This window comes from Lactuca saligna, chromosome 1, assembly GCF_052625555.1.
Source record: "Lactuca saligna cultivar CGN05327 chromosome 1, ASM5262555v1, whole genome shotgun sequence".
NCBI classification, from domain to species: Eukaryota; Viridiplantae; Streptophyta; class Magnoliopsida; order Asterales; family Asteraceae; genus Lactuca; species Lactuca saligna.
In genome coordinates, this window is record NC_136417.1 from 26979685 (window position 1) to 27000113 (window position 20429).

Sequence of the window (20429 nt, forward strand, 5' to 3'; positions counted from 1 at the left end):
ATATATATATATATATATATATATAACATCCCCAATTTTCGAGTCCAAAAATTTCAATTTTAATATAACAATTTAGAAAACATTTGTCATAAAACCATATCATTTCATAAAACCATAATCTCATGTCTGAAAATCATATCATAAAAGTAGTAACAATGTCAGTACAATCCCAAGAAATCTCATAAGGCAGAATCCCATGTGTGTATGATGTGCAACTACCGTACCGGCTCCTTCCCCTTCACTGAAGAGGTACCTGAAACAAAACTGAAAATTGTAAGCACGAAGCTTAGTGAGTTCACCCATCTTACCACATACCATACAATCATATAGCATACATACTGTCGGGTAATTTTGGGGTGCCCGACCAACCCAATATGACCATTCTGGGGTGCCGACCTACCCTTGTCAAGCCATTCTAGGGTGTTGACCTACCCACGTCGAGCCATTCTGGGGTGCTGACCTACCCTTCGGTCTAAAACCGAACTTCGGGGACTATTCCACCCCCTACTGCTACTATCACATATATCATAACATAAACATACCATCATACATGTCTGGGGTGTTTGAACTACCCTTCGATACTATCAACCGAACTTGGGGACTATTCCCCTCCTACTACCACTATCACATATAACATATCATGCCGGCATATAAGCATATCATAACATACTGTTGGACATATCTGGGGTGTCAGAACCTAACCTTCGGTCCTAACAACCGAACTCTACTAATATCGCATATAACATATCATGCCAGCATTTAACATATCAGGTAGTAGCAAACCTAGATGAATATCACAAAGACAATCATCTAACATACAACTCTTACTGATGGGCCGACATTGTGGCCGTAGACCCACCGCTACCGGAAGGTAACTCACCTCGTAAGGCTGACTACTAAAAAGTTGATCGGTAGATGTCTGACTGCTGCTCCAGTAATCCTCTGGCTATAAATCCATAAAACACTTAATCAGACACTGATAACTACTCTTAGGGGAAAATGACTATTTTACCCCTTACCAAGTCAAAGTCAAAGTCAACTTCCAGTTGACCCGACGCGTCGAGTTGGGCCGCCAACTCGTCAAGTCCCTATCCTTTCATCTGTCCTTTTTCACGCCACTGCTCGTCGAGTTTGGCAATGACTCGACGAGTTCTCATTCTAAAACAACCCCGAATGAACCTTCATCCGACTCGTCGAGTTGTATGAACAACTCGTCGAGTTCATCTCCATCCTATGAACAAGTCCTACCCTTGACTCACCGAGTTGTATGAACAACTCGTCGAGTTCATCTTCAAAAGTTGGGAGATTGCCTTGGACTCGAAGAGTCTGTTCATACACTCGTCGATACCTATGATTTCCAGGTTTATGGCTAAGTCCAATGCGTTGGGTCACTCCCCTGGACCCCTCTAAGACCACTCTAACACCCATTGGGTTCCTTCGAACTATAACAGAAAAAGGAAGTCAAGCCATGGACTCGCCGAGTCCCAAGAATGACTCGTCGAGTTGAGAATGACCAAGTCTCATTTCTCGATTTCTGATGTACAACACTTGACCAAAAGATAGATCTAGGCTTCTAAGATCGATCTAGTACGTAAAGTTACAAACTTTACGTGCATGCATGGGACTATGAGCTCAAATGGCCCTAAATGAGACTTTTAATCTGCATGGGGCTCTCTAAGGCTCCAAAATCAGTCCCTTTCTGCCTTGTAACCCCTTAAAGACCTTGTATCTGAAGTCTTAGCCCCCAACCATGCTTGCACTCATGATTTGTCACCAAGAATGGCTCCTAAAAGCCCTAAACCCCAAAAAGGGATCTAAAACATGAAAGAGCAAGGTATCAGCTTTATACCTCTAAAGAACTGCAGAGGGTGAACAATCTCGAACTCCTCTGGCCTCCTCTTGATTCCTCAAGTCTTTCTCTTCCTTCTTATGTTCCAAAATCACCAAAAACCACCATAAAGGCCTTAGATCTTTACACAAACGATTAGGGTTTGATATGGAGAGTTCTAAGAGCAATAGGGACGAAGGGAGGCTGAATGAAATGCTTAAATAGGGTGTAATCCCTTAGATTAAGGTTTTACTCAAATAGTACCTACTCGCCGAATCAGTCTACCGACTCGTCGAGTAGGTCACTTAAAATGACTGCGGGTCCTGACTCTACTTGACGAGTTGGGCCTCTAACTCGTCGAGTCCCAGAGAAAAACATAAACATCAAAAAATACTTTGAATTAAGTGTGTACCAGGAATCGAGTGCTACAAATCTCCCCACTTAATTTAGACTTCATCCTCAAAGTCTGCTGCTCGATCCTGAAAAAGCTCTAGGTAATGCTCCATCATCTCGTCCTCCGGCTCCCACGTCCATTCTGAGCCTTTCGGTGCTGCCATTGCACCTTAACCAGCTCGACCTTCTTGTTCCTCAAATCCTTCGACTTCCGGTCGAGGATTGCCACAAGCTGCTCAATGTAATTCAAGTTGTCATCCACCTGAATATCCTCCAGAGGTACCACTACTGAGTCATCTACCAAGCACTTCCGCAACTGGGAGACATGGAACGTATTGTGAATCTGACTAAGTTCGACCGGTAGATCCAGCCGATATGCCACCTTGCCCACCAGGGCTATAACCCTGAAAGGTCCAATATACCTGGGGCCCAACTTTCCCCTCTTCCTGAATCGGATGACGCCCTTCCATGGCGACACCTTCAGGAGGACCATATCCCCGACCCGGAACTCCAGGTCCGAGCGGCGCTTATCGGCATAACTTTTCTGCCGACTCTAAGCAGTCTGAAGCCTGCTCCTGACCTGCTAAATCCTCTCTGCCGTCATGAGCACCACTTCGGTGCTCCCCATGACCCTCTGACCCACCTCACCCCAACATATTGGGGTCCTGCACTTCCTCCCGTATAGCATCTCAAAGGGAGGACGATCGATACTCGCGTGGTTACTGTTGTTGTAGGAGAACTCAGCTAAGGGAAGATAGGTATCCCAACTACCACCAAAGTCCAACACGCACACCCGATCATATCCTCTAGTATCTGGATGGTCCGCTCACTCTGCCCGTCCGTCTGCGGGTGAAAAGAGGTGCTAAAGTGTAGACGAGTACCCAACTTGTCGTAGAACTTCTTCCAAAATCTGAAAGTAAACCGCACATCTTTGTCAGAAATCACGGAGACTAGCACTCCATGCCGAGCCACCACCTCTCGAATTTAGATGTCGGCCAGCTTCTTGGCCGATATAATTTCTTGGATCAGTATGAAATGGGCACTCTAGGTCAATCGATCCACGATTACCCATATGGAATCTACTCCCCGCACGGTCCTGGGAAGTTTGGTGATGAAATCCATGGTAATATCTTCCCATTTTCACATGGGAATATCTAACGAATGCATCTTGCCGTGTGGCCTCTGGTGCTCAGCCTTGACCTTCCTGCAGGTCAAGCACCGCTCCACATACCATGCTACATCCCGCTTCATGCAGGGCCTCCAATAGTCAATACGAAGATCTATATAGATCTTCGTCGCCACGGGATGAATGGAGAATGGGGACTTGTGCACCTCCTCCATCAGAACCTGGCACACACCCCCGTGATATGGAACCCACACCATAGTCTATACGCATCCGATGCGACCCATCCTTCTTCTTTACAAATAGAATCGGGGCTCCCCTGGGTGAACTGCGCGACCTACAAGTCCTACATGACTCCTGGACCGCTCGACCGAGCCTTTAGTCTACTGGACCACCTCGTAAGGACTATAGTAGCTAGACCACTCCCTTTGTGCCTACAGTTCGACTAGACTGCCTCGCAAGGCCTACAGTACACCTGGACCGTCCGGTTATTTTGACATACATAACAAATCAAGACTGACTCAACCTAACCAACCATAATATGTTGAAATATGCAAACAAGAAACAACCAACAAACACAGGTAATCATAACAGATCTCCTGACAAAACAATTGTAACAACTGTTGGATAAGGTGTCTAAGTCCATAACTATTTCTGGTATGTACTTGACCCGACCCGGCATGGTCCATTTGGGTTGCATGACACCATGCAATTGGATAGACTAAATGAGAGAAATAACACTTGGAGATTATTAATATATTATAAGTTCTAATATATTAATAATATTATTTGATTAGTTTGATCAAGAATTAATTTAGAATTAATTATGTGATCAAAAGATAACTAATTAAATATATGGGTTGATTATGTAAATCATCCATATCTTGTATAGTGGGCTAAGAGGCTCCATGGATTATCAAGTTGGGTTCCACCCATTGGATGCTCCATGGGAGTTACAAACCCATGGGTCATGGAAATGAAGAGTCATGACACATTAGGGTGTAACCCTAGATGTGTCAACACTATATAAGAAACATGTTCTCCACCTAAAATCGGTTGACACAAAGAAACAAGAGGGCTTGGCCAATTTTTGAGAAGTGTGTGTTCTCTCATAAGTTCTTCCAAGAGCATTTGGTGTTGTGTGAAGCATTTGAGGCATCACACTTGGGGTGCTAGGCTCACAAGGTTTCAAGGAACACAAACAACAACAAGGTAAGTTATTCTATCTATACTTTAAGTTAAAATTGTTCCCCATGTATGCTAGATAGGAATATAACCTTGGAATTCAACTTTGCATGATAATTAGACAAACATAGATCCAAGGTTATTAGGGTTGCATGTACACTTAGGAAGTGTTAGAATGCTCAAAACCCATCAGTGGTATCAGAGCCTAGGCTTGTTTGCTTTTTATTTGTGCTTAAAAGTTGGAAAAAAGTTGAAAATCTTGCTGTCTGCGAGTGGACTCGTCGAGTCTATATGGGGGACTCGTCGAGTTCATGAGTATCTTCAACCAACTCGGCGAGTGAGTTCATGCACTCGGCGAGTAGGGTCGACTGATTGCAGAATTTCGATTTAGTTGCTGGGAATGAATTAGAAACATTACCCTAAACTGTTTTGGTAATTGAAAACTTGTTTTTGGTGGTATAATGTCTTTGCTAATTCATTTACAACAACTAGTTATCAAAATTACAAAGTTTTAAATGTAATTTTTGATTGTGTTCATATTCATGTTCTTGTTCTTATGATGTTTTAGATGATCATAGGAATTATTTGTAACCTATGTGGTAGATTAATTCTTGATCATAATGTGTTTTAATGGAGTCCATAACTTGTCCTCAAGTTATGGAAAACCAAGAGTCACATTTGAATTAAAACCATTAAAACAAACACAAGAGTTAGAAAAATGAAGAGTCTTCATTTGATTACTCTATTAAACTCATAAGTTACAAGAAATGAAAAGTTTTGAAAGTTACAAAACTTGCCCTCAAGTTTTGGAACAAGTAAAGTTAAGTTAAAACTTTAAGTTCCAACCCCTAGAATTTTAAAAGTTAAAATTCAACCCTTATACTTATATTATGATGATTTAATAATTATATATATATGTATAAGAATAAAGTCGTCTTACCGCTAGTACGCCTCATTCACGAAGCCGGTCTATAAGGTGGGTATAAGGTTGTTGCCTATAAAATGGTGACTTAATGGGTGTCTACTCTTACCCACCGCTTGCTTGACTGGTGGAGGGTTGTTAGCCGAACGGGTAAGACAAAGACTTATAAACTCTCATTCAAAGTATGATGAATATTATAAAGTAACTAAATGTTTTATTAAATTCCCAATCTTAGTTACTTTAAGAAAATGTGAATAAGGTGCTAATCCATGAAATTACACTTTACACTTTGTCTAAGTCGTTAGTGGAGCGTGTGTGGTTAACCGGTACACTAACTTGGACTTAACAAGGTAGGTAAAGGGTGACTTAAGGTTTATTATAGTATCGGTGGAGCGTGTGTGGTTTACCGGCACATCGATTGAGTGATAAACTTTAAGGGTACCAAGTGATTTGCATGGTTACTTCACACCTCGTTTTGTGATCCTCGGTATCCCAGTCACAAAACTTGGAGGGCACCCTCGAGATTGAAACATGCCTTTGAAAAGTTCATTGAATCTCAAAGAATCTAGGAATTTCTAAAAACCAATAAAACCTAATATCTAATATTTCGGTTTTTGTGGTGGAAATTGGTGAATCGTCATTCACCTACCTTTCAAATATGGTATAGCTTAGATTACGGCATACCTCTTCTAAGTTATATTATATTGTGATTGGATCCTAGCCTTAATATTACATTTGGGTGTTTTATTAAGGACTCTCTTAAATCTATACTAAACTTGTTCTCCTCTTTCAGATGTCTTCAAATAATGCTTCTGGCTCGAATCCTAATGGCTCCTTTACTCTTATGAGTTTGTGTGGGAAAGTCACCTTTGATGGATCCAACTTCAATGAATGGATCAGAAACATCAGGATGATTACCCGCTACGAGGACAAAGAATATGTCCTTGACAAGGAGCTTAAGGAGATTGATGAGACCACTGCAACTCCTCAGGAGATCGCTGACTTTCAGGCACATGAAAGGGATGCTACGAAAGTAGCATGCATCATGATGGCCACAATGACAGTAGAACTCCAAAAGTCCTATAAGGATTTCTACCCTTATGAAATACACCAAGATTTGATGGAAAGATACCATCAAAGTGCACGACAAGAGAGGTACGAAATCATCTGCTCCATGATAACAACCATGATGAAGGATGGAGATTCCGTCACGAGCCACATGCAGAAAATGCAAAGGTATGTGGATCGTTTGCTGAAGCTTAATGTGAACTTCCCTGAGGAGCTGGCAATAGATATCATTTTGCACTCCTTACCATCGTGCTATGATCAATTCCGCATGACATATCACATGAACAAGGAAGAGGTCACCCTCAGCAAACTTCAGGGACTTCTCAAGACCGCAGAAACAGGTCTTAAGGGGAAGTCGGTTGCTATCACTCCTACTCCAAACACAACTCCGGTTTTGGCAATCGGGAAAAGTCGAGGGAGGAAGAGAAAGAGATCTTCGAAGGGTACCAAGGCTCGGACCCTTGATGGCTCTTCTTCAAGTGGAACCAAGAAAGGTTTCATTACTCCTTCTTCTGACCCAAAAGAGGCTGAATGCTTCTATTGCCATGAAAAAGCTCATTGGAAGCGGAACTGCCCAAAGTACCAGCAGGATGTGAAGGATGGGAAAGTCAAACCCAACCATGCAGGTATTTACACTATCATTTCTAATAACTCACCCCATTCGAAATCTTGGGTCCTTGATACCGGTTGTGGTATTCATATTTGTTGTGACTTGCAGGGACTAAGAAGAAGTGAGAATGTGGAGCAAGGAAGAATAAACTTGATCATGGGGAACAGGAAAGCTTCACCTGTCACCAAGATTGGAGTTTATACTTTATCGCTAAGTAGTGGGTTTAGTTTAGATTTGAATAAGTGTTGTTACTCGCCAGGAATGACAAGAAATATTATTTCCTTTCATGCTTTGTACAAACAAGGGTTTACTTTTTCATTTAATAATGAAGTTGGTTCTATTGATGCTTTCTTTAATAATGTTCTTTATTTTAAAGCATTACCTTGTGATGGTGTGTATGAAGCTGTGTCTGTTGTAGATAACTTAGGAAATAATGTTTTGTGTATTGATTCTACTAATAATAATAACTTGGATAAAGCATCATTATGGCATTGTCGTCTTGGACATATAAGCAAGAAACGCATAGGCCAACTCCAAAAGGATGGAGTCTTGGAGTCATTTGACCTAAAGTCAGATGATAGTTGCGAATCATGCTTACTTGGAAAAATGACAAAGTCACCCTTCACAGGCTCTTGTGAAAGGGGTGAAGGTTTGTTGACCTTATACACACGGATGTGTGTGGGCCATTCAAACATGCCATAAGGGATGCTAATCGTTATTATTTGACTTTTACTGATGATTACAGTAGATATGGATATGTCTACTTAATCAAGCATAAGTCAGATACTTTCGAGAAGTTTAAGGAATTTAAACAGGAAGTCGAGAATCAATTGGGCAGGAACATTAAGATGCTTCGATCCGATCGGGGTGGTGAGTATCTTAGTTCAGAGTTCCTCAACTATCTAAGGGAATGTGGGATTGTCTCACAATTGACACCTCCTAGGACACCACAGTTGAATGGTGTGGCTGAGAGGCGTAATCGAACCTTGTTGGACATGGTTCGTTCCATGATGAGTCGAGCTTCGCTACCAATCTCATTCTGGGGGTATGCCTTAGAGATTGCCGCCCATATCCTTAATCTAGTCCCTACAAAGAAAGTTTCCAAAACTCCTCACGAGATGTGGACTGGTAAAGTACCTAAACTTGACCACATCAAGATTTGGGGTTGCGAGGCTTTCGTGAGACGCGAGACTCATGATAAGCTCGAACCCCGAAGCGAGAGGTGTATTTTCATCGGCTACCCACAGCAATCCTTTGGTTACCTCTTCTACAGACCTAGTGACAATGTGGTCTTTGTAGCAAGAAGAGGAGTCTTTCGAGAAAGAGAGTTTATAAGCCAAGGAGACAGTGGGAGGCAAATTGATCTTGAAGAAATTCAAGAGTCAAGTGGTGAAGGAACTTCAAACTCTAGCCCTCAACTTGAGGAGGAAACTCCTGTTGAGCCAATTGACGAATCTGTACCTCTGAGGCGTTCCACGAGAGTTAGGAGTGCACCTGAGCATTACTATGGATTCCATATTACTGCAGAAGGTGAGACACTTATTAGTGATGGAACACTAGTAAGTCAAGATGACCCTAACAGCTACGAGGAAGCCATGGCAGGCCCCGAGTCTGCTAAATGGAAAGAGGCTATGGATAGCGAGATACAATCCATGTATGACAATCAAGTTTGGAACTTGGTTGAGAATGTACCAGGTCGAAAGACTGTAGGGTGCAAATGGGTCTTCAAGAAGAAGACTGACATGGATGGTAAAGTACACACTTATAAGGCTAGACTGGTTGCAAAGGGCTTCTCTCAAATTCCTGGAGTGGATTATGATGAGACCTTTTCTCCGGTAGCCAAGATTAAGTCTATTCGGGTTCTGTTAGCCATAGCCGCATTTCATGACTATGAAATTTGGAAAATGGATGTCAAAACCGCTTTCCTTAATGGAAAGTTGGCTGAAGATGTTTACATGAGTCAGCCAGAGGGTTTTGTCAGCAACGAGTACCCTAATAGAGTGTGTAAGCTTGAGAAGTCCATTTATGGATTAAAGCAAGCACCTCGCAGATGGAATCTTTGCTTTGATGAAAAGGTCAAGGAATTTGGCTTTTCTAGGAGTGAAGATGAATCTTGTGTGTATGTCAAGGCTAGTGGGAGTATAGTTAGCTTTTTGGTATTGTATGTGGATGACATACTACTCATAGGAAACGACATTCCAACCCTGCAGGAAGTAAAGTCCTGGCTTGGAAAGTGTTTCACTATGAAGGACCTTGGTGAAGCTGCCTATATTTTGGGGATAAGGATCTTGAGAGATCGGATTAAAAGACTAATTGGACTTAGTCAAAGTACCTACTTGGATAAGGTGCTAAAGAGATTTAGCATGCAAGACTCCAAGAAAAGAGAGTTACCCATCCAGAGTAACGCCAAACTGAGTAAGACACTAAGCCCTAGCACTGAGGCTGAGATAGCACAAATGAGTCGAGTACCTTATGCTTCGGCTGTAGGATCGATCATGTATGTTATGACGTGCACTCAACCTGATGTAGCTTTTGCCCTGAGCATGGTTAGCAGGTTTCAGGGGAACCCTGGCAAGGCACACTGGACTGCGGTAAAGAATATTCTCAAGTACCTACGAAGGACTAAGGACTGGGTCCTTACCCTCGGTGGGAGTGATGACTTGAGAGTTGTAGGGTATAGTGATGCTAGCTTCCAGACTGATAGGGATAATTTCCGCTCTCAGTCAGGCTGGGTCTTTACCCTAAATGGAGGAGCAATTTCTTGGAAGAGTTCCAAGCAAGAGACAGTGGCAGATTCTACTTGTGAATCAGAGTATATTGCAGCTAGCGAGGCGGCAAAGGAGGCGTTATGGCTGAGGAACTTCATTGGAGACCTTGGAGTTGTACCAGCTATTAAAGAGCCAATGGAAATTTTCTGTGATAGTGAAAGTGCTGTTGCCTTAGCCAAGGAACCAAGGGATCACGGGAGATCCAGACACATCGACAGAAAATACCATTTCATCAGACATCGGATCGAAGAAGGACTCCTCGTGGCAAAGAGGGTATCATCAGATGAGAATCCGGCAGATCCCCTCACGAAGGGACTGACTCGGGTTAAGCATCTCCAGCATGCTCGAAGCATAGGGCTGAAGGATGATATTAGATTTAGTAGTTAGATAACCTCGAAATTTGTAAAGTGTAATTGACATCTGATGATGAATAAAAGTGTTTTATTTATGAGTAAAGTGTTGCTATCTCTTGTCAATCGTTTACTATATTTCTTTTGCATGTTTTGACTTCCAGAATAATTTTTGTTTAGTATAACATATTATTCAAACCTCCACAGTCGGTCATATGTCGGAAGTAGATATGAATCAAGACTGTCATGTTTGGTTGTAGAGGTCTTGGACAAGGCTACAGCAATCATGAGTGCTCAAAAGTTCTGAGCATTGGACTCAACCCACGCTCACTGGAATCACTTCATGGAATTCTATCTCGAGTGATCGTGAGACGGTAATATCGTATAAGACTTCAAACCTAGAGATATGATTTGTTACTTACAAGTTGGTTATGTATTGATTGTACGAAAAACGCATTGGTAACTCGATGTTATAAATCGCGCTCTTGTGTGTAATTCAATGAGTGGTAGAACAAACATATGAGTCGAAGTTTATCTGTTCCTTCTTGGATTAGAAGCTGATATCTGGGCCCCTCGATGATTTTGTTTTGACCTATGTATCGGGCCCGGTCAGAACTAAGTTGATGTGTTCAATTAAGTTCTTTGTCGAACAAATCGGAAATCGGGAAACAAACTGTTGGACAATAAGTAAGACATTGTTCCATGTATTTGTCCGACTGATATCTAGAACAGAGGATTATATGATCACTTATCTTAAATGGCGTACCATCATTTTCTCAGTTCTGAGAAACCTTGAAAAGAGCTACGATTGCCGATCGGTTCCTGAAATCATACTTGCAGTAATAGTTATTAGACTTATCCAAGTGGGAGACTGTTGGATAAGGTGTCTAAGTCCATAACTATTTCTGGTATGTACTTGACCCGACCCGGCATGGTCCATTTGGGTTGCATGGCACCATGCAATTGGATAGACTAAATAAGAGAAATAACACTTGGAGATTATTAATATATTATAAGTTCTAATATATTAATAATATTATTTGATTAGTTTGATCAAGAATTAATTTAGAATTAATTATGTGATCAAAAGATAACTAATTAAATATATGGGTTGATTATGTAAATCATCCATATCTTGTATAGTGGGCTAAGAGGCTCCATGGATTATCAAGTTGGGTTCCACCCATTGGATGCTCCATGGATGCTCCATGGGAGTTACAAACCCATGGGTCATGGAAATGAAGAGTCATGACACATTAGGGTGTAACCCTAGATGTGTCAACACTATATAAGAAACATGTTCTCCACCTAAAATCGGTTGACACTAAGAAACAAGAGGGCTTGGCTGATTTTTGAGAAGTGTGTGTTCTCTCATAAGTTCTTCCAAGAGCATTTGGTGTTGTGTGAAGCATTTGAGGCATCACACTTGGGGTGCTAGGCTCACAAGGTTTCAAGGAACACAAACAACAACAAGGTAAGTTATTCTATCTATACTTTAAGTTAAAATTGTTCCCCATGTATGCTAGATAGGAATATAACCTTGGAATTCAACTTTGCATGATAATTAGACAAACATAGATCCAAGGTTATTAGGGTTGCATGTACACTTAGGAAGTGTTAGAATGCTCAAAACCCATCAACAACATCATACATCATGATGTGGTGATCACGTTGTCACGTCGTAAGAACTGATATTGGACAACTTAATGGATTAAGCACTTAATCCATTAAGTCACACTCTCATCTCATTCAGAAGGATTTCTTACACCAAATGAGTCATAAAAATCGTTACTTTACAGTCATGCATGTCTTTCCCAAGCTAGTTTAGAAATGAGGTCAAATACCATACATGAGCCAAAACTAAACCAAATCTCATATCTGTAACATTAAACCTCAAAGGGACCTCAAGGATCCATAAAGTTGCTAACTTCATGCAATCCATCCACGTAAACTCTCCCAAACATGAAGAAAATGCACAAAAATCCAAGACCTAGAAGCATAACAACTTGGGGACTTACTAGAGTCCAAATTATGTGCTTCAAGGTGGTGAGGGAACTTGCTTGCTGGATCTATGCACCAAGAACACATTATTCTTCTTTAAGGCACCAAAAATCTTACAAATGGATGAAAGAAGAGATAAGAGGCTCAAAGTGGTGAAAGGAAGACTAGGGTTTCTCTCAAGAGGCTTTAGATATGATGGATGATAGAAAAATACCCTAAAAACACAGAACCACCCTTTAAATACATAGAAAACCCTAAAAATTCATGGGTTTGGGCTACCCAACGATAACCCTGTGACAGTCTGCTTGTCACCTCGTGATGACTCATCATGTCATGAAGATCTACTTCCCAACTCATGGTGACAAGTTTTCACTTCAATCAAATCCAACTTCAAACAATCATAATTTCTTCTTTCAACTATGTTTTCAGCAATCTTTATATGCACGAAAATTTATTGACGTGTCCTACAACCCTATCTAACTACTTTTATATTAGTACATGTCGAACTAAAACCATAATCCATGCAAGAAGCCCGAAATATTACTTTTCCCATTTTACAATTTTGCTTTAAGGCATAATTTGAGGGTTTTAATCACTTAATCCAACGTTATCATCACCTGATAGGGTCTAAACTCTATTCCCTTGAAGCCGAAGACATTTACACGATCCATTTACAGTCCTTTATCCCGGTATTAGAAACATCCTAAAACTAGGTGCTACACAAGGCCTTATAATATTTCAATTAAAATCGTTTGTGGGAGGGGGGAGAAGCATCTTGCAACCCCCTTACTAACTCCGTCAATATCTCCAACCATACTCACACCCACACTTTCCTTACCACTTTAGTGTCACGTCATTCTCACATAATTCTTCCTCTTTCTCGACTAGGAAAAGGTCATGCCCAATTCACCTCACTTATTTATTTATTTTTAATAAAATGTATAAAAAGTATAATTTAATTATAAATAAATTTAAAATTATTAATTTATTTATTTGTTAAAAACTATTTTAATTATTTTATTAAAAATATACTAAACAGATTTACAATTATACTAAACGATTTTACAATTAACAAAGATAATATTGAAGGAATATGATCTAATCACTTGTTAATTCATCTTTTGACCCTAGATTCAAAAAAAAATGGATCAATATTGGTCCACCTGGTAGATTCTGTTGATTCATTTTAACTCATAGACATATTCAAATATGGGTCAAAACTGAGATAAATGACTGGAAGAAAGATGATAGAAATGCGGTGAATATCTCTTGCGTGAGGCCTCACCATTGCGGTGGAGGTACTCCTCTTAGCCTAAGGGCATAAAATTTAAGCAAAGGGAAGTAAGAAGTTAAGGTGGCTTTGATGGGAAGGAGGACATATAACATCTAACATCATATGGAATAGAAGGGATTTTTAAAATGCTATTTTTTATTATTTTGATTTGGGCTAGAGCTTTTTCTACTACTTGCTAATTGCTTAGCGTCATCTAAAAAAACTTTGGGTATATATATATATGAAAAAATAAATATCTTTTTTTTTACTTTTTCTTCTTATTCATCATCTTATCATTTATACATGATAGCAAGTGTAATAAAAATTTATTAATTATATATATATATATATATATATATATATATATATATATATATATATATATATATATATATATATATATATATATATATATATATATATATATATATATAACACCCCAAATTCCAAAGGTACTATTGAGAGACTTAAAATGTAAATTAAGGAAAAGGACTCGACGAGTAGGCATGCTTACTCGCCGAGTCGGAGCGGGATTCTGTCGCGGATTAAGTAGCCAACTCGCCGAGTCAGCGGCTTGGACTCAATGAGTTGGTGTTGAAGAGAGAAAACCCTAATCTCGAGGGTTGTGCCCTATATAAAGCACATTATAACCCACCCTCAGCCTCTTTGCTACCCTTTTGAGATCCAGAAACCCAAATTTTTGTGTGAGACTCCATTGTTGAGGAGATTGGAGCTTGAAAGAGGAAATTGGTGGAAGGAGCTTGAGAAATTAGAGGCTAGCACCAAGGGGCTTGTGTAGATCTGGGATCTACATCAGTTTGGGCGCATCTCAGAGGTAAGGAGCCATTAATTCCTTTTTTATTCATCCTTGGTGGTTGATTGGGAGTTCCTTAGCTTGTTTGAGACCTATTTCGGGTTTGGAGTTTAGATCTGAGGTTGCTACTCCAGATCTAAACTTGTGATGGCCTAGAATGTCATAAAGCTCATGTTTATGAGTTGTTGGTTAAGCCTCCTAGTCCTTAACCCTATCCCTAGTGTGTTTTGGGCCTATATCTCCTTGGTTTCACGTAAAGTTTGCAAATTTATGTGAGGGTTAGACTGTAGAAGAGTGGATCTATGGATTGGAGCCCATACATGGATCGAAAAGCCATTGTATGGATTAAGAACTGGAGAGACTCGGCGAGTCACACGGGTGTACTCGACGAGTTGTATGAACATGTGCATGGACTCGGTGAGTTGGAAGAACAACTCGACGAGTCTCTTGAAGATTGCCTTGGACTCAGCGAGTCTGTTCTTGGACTCGACAAGTCTGGTCGTGGAAACCTAACCTCTTTTGGTTAAGCCTCGAATCGGTGAGTCGAGGGACGACTCTGTGACTTTAGCAGGATGAGACTCAGAGATCGTTGGACTCGACGAGTCTTAGGGCGACTCGGCGAGTTGAGTCGTGTTATGGGAGTTTCTGAGTATAGGAACTCGGCGAGTAGAATCAACCAGGAAGATTGACTTTGACTGAGGACTTTGACTTTGACCAAGAGTTGACCAGTTTGACTTCCAATGGTATTTTGGTGATTTTGGTATTTATGGAATTGGTTCTTTGGTAGTGTTCTGTGGTGAAGTTTGTGTTGGAGGTCGGAGCAGCTTGGTCTCTTCTCTTTAGTCAGCAATTGCAGGTGAGTTATCCTTACTATATCGACAGGGTCTACCGCACCAAGGCCAGCCCTTTATCGAATGGAAATCTGGGTATTTTTTGTTATGTTATTGCTTTGCTAGATCTATATCATGGTATTTAAGATGGTGTTATGTTAGTGACCTGGTTAAGGTCAGTACATGGTATATAGTGACCAGTTAGGTCGAAATCCTGGTTAGGATGTTGATATACTATGTGATCTGTTAGACTGTTTGTCTGGTTAAGAATTTGTTATGTGATTAACTGTTTTATGTGCACATGGTTGTTTGACGAGGGTTGGGTTGAGGCGGGTCCTGCTTTGTGCTGTATGCCAACATACCCAGGGCGAACCGAATATTTCGAAGGCCCAACGAGCGCTCCAGATAGGCTGAAGGCCCCAGGTGGGCGGACCAGACGTGCCGAGGCTCGGAGAGTGGACCAGGCCGACTGAAGGCCCGGTGTGGGCGGACCAGACATACTGTAGACTCAGAGAGTGGACCAAGTAGATTGAAGGCTCATAGCGGGCGAACCAATCACACTGTAGACTCGATGTACATGGCTAGACTCGAATGGTGGACCAGGTGGAATGAAGGCCCGGTGCGAGTGGACCAGTCACACAGTAGACCCGATGTGCATGGTTGTTCTATCTGTGATATGTTATGAGTATGTTGATGTGTGGTTGGTATTTTGGGGGTAACTCACTAAGCTTTCGGGCTTACAGTTCAGTGTATTATTTCAGGTACTTCAGGAGATCGTGGCAAGGCGAAAGCGTGATCGTACCGCTCCTCATGTTTTATGATTTATGTGATATGGTTCTAAGGGGTACTCTGATGCTAAACTATTTTGAAAACAAGATGTATGAACTTAATGGTTTTTGAATGAATTAAAATGTTTTAATTTAGCTTAAAATCTATGGGTGTTGCAATATATATATATATATATATATATATATATATATATATATATATATATATATATATATATATATATATATATATAGTAAGAAACAAAAAACATCATTAACTTTTTTAAAATGAAAACTTTTTTTTACAAATATTTTTCAAAAAATGAAAGCGCATGAAAAGCCTCTTTCAAAATGGAAATAGGTTTGAAAAAAAATTTAGATATATATATATATATATATATATATATATATATATATATATATATATATATATATATATATATATATATATATATATATATATATATATACCTTCTTACTAGTTTTATTTCTTTTATATTTCTTCGGTTAAAAAAAAAATAACATAGAGATAAGAAAAATCAGTAATCCTTAGTTATCCCTATTGATGGTATTGGATAGCATATGTCTCATGTGGAGTACCGAACTATCATTCGTTACCGTCTCATGATTCTCATATTCTCAATTGACGAGATATGCCCAGTTTGCCGCAAGGCTTGTTTGGATACCTTTGGAGAACATGTGGTTCATTGTAGAGAGCTTCCTGGTTTCAAGTACAAACATGATTTGGTTCAGGATGTTCTCTTTGATGCTTGTCGGTGTGCTGGTATTTCTGTGAAGAAAGAAGCGCCAGTTAACTTTTTGATGGACCCGCAGAATGGAAGCTACACACTTAGACTGACTGACATTTTGGTCTGTGGATGGATAGGAAGGAAGCATGCATGTGTGGATCTTACTGGGGTCTCTCCTCTTGTTGGTTTGCGGAGCGGGGGTTTCACAGCTGGGCATGCCGCTTTGAAAGCCACTGCGTGCAAAGCGGTAAAGCACGAGAATGCATGTATAGAAAATCAACATGTGTTTGTACCTTTTGTATTCGATATAATTGGTTTTCTCGCACCAGAGGCGGTGGAGCTCCTCAATAGAATCCAACGGGTCATGCATTCTAATGTTATATCTTCTAGATCCACAAATGTTGTTTTCAAAAGAATTAATTTTATTATCTAGAAATAGCTAGCAGCGCAGCTTGTATCCTGTTTGACTTTAATCGATATGTATTGAACTAAAAAAATAAAGTAAATTAAACCCCCTTATCAATGTACTAACATTAGAGAACTTTAACATACTTTTTTTAATTACTCTCGTTGAAACCAGTGATACATCAAGATTTTGTTGTCTTGTTGCCAAATGCCAACTAAAATGTGAATATCACATAGAAAATTTTAGGAGAAGGATACGACTTAGAGGGTGTTTGGCGTTTTCTTTGAAATGATTTTTTGGATTTTTAGCAAAAGTCAAAAGTTTAAAAAGTTATTTGATGACTTTTAAGATCTTTTAAATTAACTTTTTGAAAGAAAAAAAAATGGTTAAGACTCATGAATCTTTTACTTAACTTTTGGCTTTTTTTTCTTTTTTGAACCATCAAAAGTTTTTTTCAAACACATTTTAAAATTTTCTTTTAGAAAAAAACATAAATCAAAAAGTTTTTTCTAAAAACATTTTTTTAGTTTAAAAAGTTGTCCCAAACACCCCCTTAAATTAATAGGTTATGACAAATTTTATAAATGATAAACTTTTGGAGTGAACGAAAAATCAAGGAGGGTGAAAATATTTTTTTTTGTTTATCATCGATATGAAGGTTTTTTATGTCATAATTTATATTTATTAAGAATTTTGCAAAATAAGACTAATAAATATTTATAAATTATATATATATATATATATATATATATATATATATATATATATATATATATATATATATATATATATATATATATAACTTTTAGTAATGATAGTAATTACTAAATCATTATGTTAAAGATGTTATAGAAAACTGATATATATTTTTTAGTAAAAAACGCGAGACATGATAAAAAAAAACAGGTTTTAACTGAAACCGAAATGAAACTGGACTAATAGTCCTTAAAATAACCAGGCTGGTCCTTAAAAAAAAAAAAAAAAAAAAAAAAAAAAAAACTGATTTTTTTAAATTGGACTGAAACTGAATGTTTAAAACTGAACTGAATCCATATTTAAGCTTGAGCACCACCGGTGAAGAGAGGAATGGGAGATTATAGAGTAGAAGTGAGAGAGATGTGGTATGGGCGATTGATGAATAGCATACAAACCACACATTACTGATCAATTGTCAGATTAAAAGGGGCAGCAGGTGGAAAGCAAAAGGACTAAAAGGACAGTTGGATGCATGTGTGATGGAGCCAACCAAGCGTGCACTTGCAGAGGATCAACTCTAGTTACCTTCATCACTCTTACTTCTAATTTTCATGTTAAGATATTTTTAAAGCATTACAAGTTATTCACAATAATGACCAAAATGGAGTTTGTTTCATATATTTTTTTTTACTTAGTAGTATATACGACAATATCGTCATGTATTTATAAAGTGGGATCTCATAATTGGCAAAAGGTTCTGTTATATAAATTTAACTAGATGTAAAACTCATGTATTACATGGGTTTATTTAAAAAAAATTTAAATATGAAATTCTAAAATTTAAAATTTTGAATTTATAAAAAAATTAGAAAAATGTTGAATTATTAAAATTAATGTGTTTTTCTTTTTTAAATTTAAACAAATAATTTAGATAAATAAACAAAAGAAATTAACGGGGTTTTAATTTAGAAATTTTAAAATTAAAAAGAAAGTCAATTAATTAAATTGATATGTATTTATTATTATATTTATTATAATTGTTACATTTAAATATTATATGGAATTTGATAAAATGAAAAAAAAAAAAAAAAAAAAAAAAAAAAAAAAAAAACATAAAATGTCATGTGTAAAAAATTTAATTGAAAATAACCATAAAATTACATGTGATCAAATCAATAAGAATATGAAATGTGGTAAAAAAATATTTTTATTTGTTAAAGTAGATATATATTTTGGTCGTTTTCTTATTTATTTTTGAAAATTGTTTACAAAATCTTTTTGAATTCTCTCCGGTGTAAACTTCCTAGCAAACAAAGGGATAATGACTTAGGAGGGTAATAAGCTTTTTAGTTTGTCCGTATTAGGTCACTAAGGTTTTTTTTGTGCGTATTAGACCAATATGGTTGTTATTACCGTTTAGAAATAGTTCTTTTACCGAAAAGGACTATTTCTAAACGGTAATAACAACCATATTGGTCTAATACGCACAAAAAAAACCTTAGTGACCTAATACAGACAAACTGAAAACATTATTACTCTCCTAAGTCATTAACCCTAATTTTAAAGACATTGAGAATATATGACCATCAACGAGAAACTACTTCGTTTAGAACTCGCGTCGTCCCATATAACCTGCTACTCCTCTATATGACGAAGCTCTTCATCTATAGTCGCCCCTTTAGGGACATCCGATAAAATTGGAACGATACAAAGAAGATTAACATGGCCCTGCGCAAGGATGACACACACAAATCAAGAAATGGTCCAAAAAAAAAAATTTAACCCTTCGTCGTCTTCTCTGGAACCCTGATTCCCTTTTCAAATGCTAATAGAGTTCAATTGCAATTCTTACGTTTCAGTAGTTCATCTACTGAAGTCATGATCAGACAACATGTGGATTCTATGGTCAGATTGATCTTCTTGTTGATGTCTTCAATCATTTGTGACAAGTAAGGGTGATCTTTCTTTCTATAAAGTCTCCTTTAAGTTTTTTACTTTTTCTATCATTAAGTTTCATGTTTTATAAACTTCCGTTTTTGTGTTGTATATAGTATGTATGTATTTGTTTATGTGCTGATTTTTTTATTCATTTTGCAACTTCAGTTTCTTAGTTCATGTTGTGGTTTTGTTTTTTGTAAAATAATTGATAATAGACATCCTCTGCAAGTTCCTATTGGTTTTACATTTTCAATCGTTATCAAATGTAGACATTGATGGGAGGTATCAAAGTGAGATTGTTTTTGTATATATGGATGTGTTCATGTAAACATTTAAATGATAAAAAAGAAGTTATTGATCAAATGTTGCATATTTATGTAATGAAGATCATCAATCATATGAGTTTTTGGACTTAGAAGTTCTTGAAGGGTTGTGAGATAAGTTTAAACGGAAGCAACTATTTTCAGTCAAATAAATCAGTCACATTGATTAGTAAGCATGTTTTATAAATACTTAGGGTTAATGACTTAGGAGGGTAATAAGATTTCCAGTTTGTCCGTATTAGGTCACTAAGGTTTTTTTTGTGCGTATTAGACCAATATGGTTGTTATTACCGTTTAGAAATAATCATTTTACCAGTTAAAACCGGTAAAATGACTATTTCTAAACGATAATAACAACCATATTGGTCTAATACGCACAAAAAAA

The 20429-nt window shown here is 38.2% G+C and overlaps 1 non-coding gene across 1 annotated transcript; it reads left to right on the forward strand.

Annotated features, from left to right (window-relative positions):
- The first annotated feature begins 19455 nt into the window (after positions 1 to 19455).
- Positions 19456 to 19557, forward strand: LOC145027899 (U6 spliceosomal RNA). Its single transcript, XR_013675662.1, has one exon. It is a non-coding gene; the product is annotated as a U6 spliceosomal RNA (small nuclear RNA).
- Positions 19558 to 20429: the final 872 nt, after the last annotated feature.